Below are 6,786 nucleotides of genomic sequence, written 5' to 3' on the forward strand. Positions count from 1 at the left end.
CGAAGCACGTGCGGTAGAGCTGATCAAAACCTACTTCTCTTCAGAGTACGCCTTGCGCTTCACGCTTTGCGAGTTTCCATGGTGCTTCTGAACGGCTCCTAACTCGCTTAACCCTATTACGCCAACATCTTCGGAAGGCTCGTTTACTCGCCGTTGTTGCTTCTGCGGTCGTGCATTCGCACTTGTCTCTAGAGACCGCTGGGCTTTGGTAGGGCACTCGCCGCATCTAGTGCCTTGCCGTAATTCTCGTAGGTGTGTGACCGTTAAATGGAACTATGCACACACCTAAGCACTCTGCGCCACGCTGTGGGAGACGTAGTGCGTCGGGAAATTACGTGCATTTTCTTTCCATGGTTTTCACGCTCAACAAGCGATTGCGCTTTCGAAAAGGAATGACAAGAAACGTTGTGTGGAAACAGGCCTGAGCATCAGTGCATTCGTGCTGCGTCTGCAGCGGAGGACTGCCATCTATTTTGGGCGTGCACCGCGGCAAAAACTGCCTGCGAAGGGGTGCGAAGTTGTTGTTGATGCTTACAGGTCTTTATTCACATTTTTACCTTTAAAGGGCTGCGGTGAATTGGTTTGGGAAGTGGCGAAGTTGAGAGGCTACCAAACTGAAGGCTATGAACGATGGCTCGTGGACACTACCTGTTGTTAGTCGCTTTCGCAGCATCTGTATGAAACGAGCTTACCTGCTTATATTTAATTTCATTCTTATACAATGCCGTGTGGCAACACAAGCGAATAAAGAAAATTGCGGCGGAACTCATCTCATGTATTATTATTATTATTATTATTATTATATTATTATTATTATTATTATTATTATTATTATTATTATTATTATTATTATTATTATTATTATTATTATTATTATTATTTGGTTTGCGTACATATAACACAAGGACACGAAGGAAACAGGGAAGGAGCAAGCTTACAACTGCCACCGAGAGGGGCACAACGCCTGCCTACTCTTCCAGGAGTAAGCATGATGACTCTAGTGGATAATGCGAATAGTAATTGAGCAATGCAGCAACAGACAATATTACTGATGTAACGTTTCTTTAACACGTGTTGTGGTAATTCTGGTACTTTCGTTGTCTCAGCTATGCGTTCCATACTCCGATACTATCACACTTTGTTATTGCGCTCGCCTGCCGAGGTCGCCCATGAGCATGGAGTCATGACGACTGTATGACGCCGACGCAGTGACGGTGGAATGACGAAAAAGAAATGGTATCGTTCAAACGACAAAGGCGCACAACGATGATGGCAAATGATAAATGAGATGCCGATTCTCAAATTATGACTGTGATATAACGATGACAGCGTGACGACGAGGACATGAGGACAATGATATGACAATGACGGTGAGACGACAATGGCGTGCCGACGACGGTATGACGACAACCACATGAAGAAGGCGGATGTCAACGTTGGCTTGATAATGGTGGCCTAATCACGATTGAATGACAAAATAATTACGGTACAATGACGAGCAAGTAATGATGCCGATGTATCGACGAAGGTGGTATATGACGAGGACAGCATCACGACAATGGGATGACGATTCTGAAGTGATCGCGATGGTGAAACAATAGATTGACGACGATGACATGACGACAACAATATGTCGACGGCACAACGAGAGTCGCGTGTTGAAGTTACAATGATGACGATGCAACGACACGATGGCATGACAACGAATGAACGGCGACCACTCTATCACAACGATACACGGACGACGACGGAATGGCAATATGATGACGACAGGTGTATGATGACAATGGCGTGACGATGACTGTGTCACGAAGATTTGCTGACGACGATGACATGACGAAGACGGCAAGGCGGGAGTCGGACGACGAAGCTGGAGGGGCGATGATGCATGGCATGACATAATCTCAATTGAATGACTACAGCATGATTAAAGTACAATGAAAAAGAACGACGTCAATGGAAGGACGGAGACGGCACAACCACAATAGGATAACATTACTAAAGGGATTGCAGTCAGGAAACGACAGCGTGACGACGGCGGTATGACGACGATGCCGATATGACGATGGCACGACCAATTTCGGATGCTAAAGCTGCAATGACGCTGATTCAACGACCACGACGACATCATGACCCGTACCTAGCGACCCAAGCTATTAGACAACTTGGGTCCCTTGGTCGGGGTAGAACGAGTGACGACGACGGCATGACGAGAATAAGGTCACGAAACTGCAATCAGGGCAATGGAACGACCATGACGGCATCACGACCAGGCGCAAATACCCAGTGGCTGCTGGATCAGTAGACAGACAGATAGATAGATAGATAGATAGATAGATAGATAGATAGATAGATAGATAGATAGATAGATAGATAGATAGATAGATAGATAGATAGATAGATAGATAGATAGATAGATAAGATAGATAGATAGATAGAGTGGCTGCTCAAAACGACTGAAGTAAAAAACTTGTGCATAAGCCTACATGATTGCGCTAGGTACATGCGTTCCGTAATGTACTGTGCCAGGTGATCATGCCCTAAATGATAATAAGAAAATGTGGGAGCAGTGCTGTAATGAAGCTATTTTATCCGCAACACGCTCAAACCTTGATGCATGTCAGCAATTCAGTGCTAATTACTCATTTCTTCAAAAGTGACATGACATTCACTAAAGCTTCTTTAATGAAATATGTGAGGGTCACGCGATTGCCTCACAGTGGCTATCCATTTCCTGCAGCCTGTCTCATATATTATCCCAGACCCATACACAAAGAGAGGTTCGGAGAAATCCCATCTTTTGCCACTGGCGTTTCAGTTCTTTTCTGTAAAGTTAATCAGCATCAAATTCGGGTTCGATGGTGACGTTATCTTCTAGTTTAACACTACCAGTGATCTGAGGTGCCATGAATGGCGTGTAGCACGCCCATCTGCTTGCTCTGTACCCCCTCCGAAAATGTTTGGCAATATTAGTGGACGTGCCTAAAATATACCAACATTCCCCTGTTTATGCAGCCCTTCCACTTCATAGATTCTCAGAGATGAATGAATGATGGTACATTTTGACTGCCCGAACTGCCTAGAAATATTCTGGAACTACGATGGTGTTGCGACGTTGATGGTGTTATGGCAGTTGTGGTGGTCTTACGAACTGCGACGATCGATTCAGTAAAGTCTTGAGTTCAGCTATGACGAAAAAAAAAGAAAGAATGGAGCATCACCGTTTCAACACTTTTACTAACATCATGAAGTACACGCCACGCTGAATTGAAGAGCGCTTAAAGAAAAAAATATTCAACTGGGAACTTTGTCTACTTCTCGTGCATAACGCACCATCTCAAAATGCTGCCACAGCAGAACTTACGTCAGGCTGCGTCAGCATTGTGCGAAAGCAATTTAATCCTATAGAGTGAGCGAGTCTAACATCAACAGAAAGTTCACTTTTTTTCTTGCCCAGATATACCTGCAGAGTAACTGAAATGAAATAAAAAAAAGTTTCTCGGCGACACGTTCCCTTACATTTTTTCTATGTTTCAAAAAGCAAGCGCACCGGCAACGCTCGCAGTTCTGCCACTTTTAATACATTTGGCGATGGTACGTTCATTTCGGATTCAGCTGTAACTAAAGTTGTGTCTAAAAATGAACTAGACGCGAATGAAATGAACCAAATATGAATGCGCAAAACATCAAACACCAAGGAAGTCGCCATGGAAGCTTCCACCATGCATATCAACGTCACGAGGACCGCACTTCTGAATGTTTGCATTATTCCTCTTTCCATTTTCTTGCTCAATGATTCTGGCTTAATAAATTAGCTCTATCAACAATATTCCAGTACTTCTAACACGGTGCGTTTTTTTTCACACACTATGCCTAAAGCGTCAGCATAATTTAGCAAATATTCTGTTGAACAGAATGGGACATTTTGTTGCGAATTGTAGCACGCACAATAAAACCTGAGGGTCTCCGGAACATTGCTTTTTTTTTTTGCTACCTAACTTTATGAATACATGCAGTAAGGTTTACTCTTTCGTTAGAGCTTAAATGCGGATGTAAGACATATGTTTTATTTATTTAAGTTACACTGAACGTCAAGTAAAATTCATAATGTCTTTATCGCAAGAAATTCCATTGGCTAGCCTTTTTTGCTGGTATTGTTGATGTTGCAATGACTTTTCGTGTCGGCTTTTAATAGGCGCTCTTGTGTGCGCGAATACTTTTTAAGCCATCACGCAAAAGCTTCGATTGAAAAGCTATTTTACCAAACATGTACACATGTGCAGTTATTTTGTGCTTTCAAAGCTGCAAACACTGTGGTGGAAAACTTGCCCCGGTGGTTTAGCGGCTGTGGTGCTGCGCGGCTAAGAACGAGGTCACGGGATCGAATCCCGGCCCCGGCAGCCGCATTTTGATGGAGGCGACGCCCGAGCTCCATGCATTGAGGGTACGTTACAGAACCCCTGCGGGTCGAAATTATTCCGGAATGGCCCACTACGGCGTGCCTAACAATCGAATCGTGGTTTTGTCAGTTAAAATTCCAGAATACAATTCGCTGTGGTGGCAAGGTATTTGGACCCTCTGAGGGGCTCTTCTACTACGAATAGCAAGGCACAAGTTTTATGTTATCTGAAAAGTAATGTTGGCTTTGCTTTGCTAAGGGACAATAAAGAGTAGATTAACGGGTGCTTTATATGAAGTTGTGAGAAATGAAAACTGTAGCTCACAACAGCTGATAGCATCTCATGCAGTAAATAGTAACGTAAAAAAAAAGCTTTAACAGACTAAATTATTTTGCCGAAAGGATGTTGGCCGAGGAAAGCTAACTATTTCACTGTTAAATATGTCTACAGTAGTATTATATGAGTTATATGGTGCTAAATTTTACAACGAAATCTGTATAAAGATAATGTTATTTGCCATTTTATCTCGCAAGAGTTTCAGGTCTCTAATGGAACCTGGCTGCACAGACAAAGAAATAATTTACTTTTTTCGATAGTGCTTCAGTGTTTGCCACGACAGACTCTGGTTATTCTCTAAGCACGTGTCTAATTGCCTGTCAAAAGTACGTGTCTAATTTCATTGCCTTACTTCAAAGCAACTGACGTGAAGCTGATGGTCAAACACCTTGCTTGAAGCCGAGAAAGAATTAGTTCGATCGACTCTTCAAAACGATTCCCTTTATTGCGATAGCAATTATATGGACACTCAAAGCGGATTTCTGCCGTCGGCGTCACCATCCCCGTCGCCGTCGCCGTGAGATTCCGTATGACGTCAACCGCAATGAAATCGTCGGCGCGCGCCGTATGCTGTATGTGCGAGTGAAAGCGCGCGAGGGACGCGCGCTTTCACGGAGAGCGAGCGCACGGCGGAGAGCAAACCCGCGATCTCCGCCATGCTCCCTGAACGGCTGCAGAATTAAGCGTCTCTTTCCTCCTTTACAATCACCACATATATAGAGAGCAAACGCGACGTCTTCCGTCGCGCGAAAGGCCATAGGGGGACGGGAGGGAGGGAGGGGAAGCGACGTTTAGCTGCGGCACCAAATGCGGAATTATATAAAAACGTTGCGAGGCGAGTAGGTGGTAAAGACTTCCGACGCTGCTCGACGAGTGTCCTGTTCTGATCTCGTCGAAAACCTCCGAGCCGCGCCCAGAGGCACCGGCAACAGTCACCAACGCCGCGTGCGTTTGGTGCGAACGCGGGAAAAACGCCGACGGCGTCGACAACAGTTCTGCGCGTTGCTGGTTCTGCTACATGTAAAAGTTTATACAGCTGATAAAAGTACTAACCTTGCTCCGTATATCCCTCTACTAATTTGCTTTCGCAATTGATGCTTTGCCTTTCGGGTGAAACTACGGCATTTTTTTGCTAGGTGGTATTTTGTGATGACTGCGCCGACCGATCAAAAGTGAAGACACTATATAAAAGTCAGTCTGTGATCTGCAAAATGGCTATTGCTGTTAAAAGGACACCCCATAGCATTCTCACAAAACTATGCGACAAGAGTAGAGTCGGCAGGGAAGGACTTCAAAAGGTTAACAGAAGAATGCAGCTAGGGCACGCTCTATGGGGCTTCGAATAGTTGTGGCCATTAAAATTGCTAGCCACTATCAGCTTGAGAGTCACGTCGTCATGCCCCCCACGCACTCACTTGAAACAACACGCCAGGAGATGACCATATGCAAATTACTAGATCAAATGGCAAAAGGTGCATGACTCAATCTGAAACACCACGTGCACCCATTCCTAGTGTCACGTGTATACATTAGCTACCCTCCTGCCAGTGATTTTCTCACCGGTTATCACGGTACCCAGTTACTGCACGGCGCAATATATGTCTACTGTGCCAGAAATCTCTTGGATGCTGTCGCCGATTCTACAGCGAAAGACTCTTGTCCAAGCAGTTCACGTGCGCGAAGCGAATAGTCTTGTACTATTCGCGTAAAATAAAAGTCGTACAATTCCGAAACTCTTGTGATTCGTTGTACCGTTTCCATATTCAGCTACATTTGTAATAGCATTATTGGACTAAGTCAGATTCCCAAACGTATTCTTGCCAAAGATTCCAAGCCACAGAGCGATTACATTTTGCTCTGTGGCTTGTTTCCATTCAGTTACTCGCAGCAAGCGTTCTGATCAGCTATTAAATGCGAACCATTTCTTGGCGAACATTGGCTACATTGAGTGTCTATCTATCTATCTATCTATCTATCTATCTATCTATCTATCTATCTATCTATCTATCTATCTATCTATCTATCTATCTATCTATCTATCTATCTATCT

This window comes from Dermacentor silvarum, chromosome 3, assembly GCF_013339745.2.
Source record: "Dermacentor silvarum isolate Dsil-2018 chromosome 3, BIME_Dsil_1.4, whole genome shotgun sequence".
NCBI lineage: Eukaryota > Metazoa > Arthropoda > Arachnida > Ixodida > Ixodidae > Dermacentor > Dermacentor silvarum.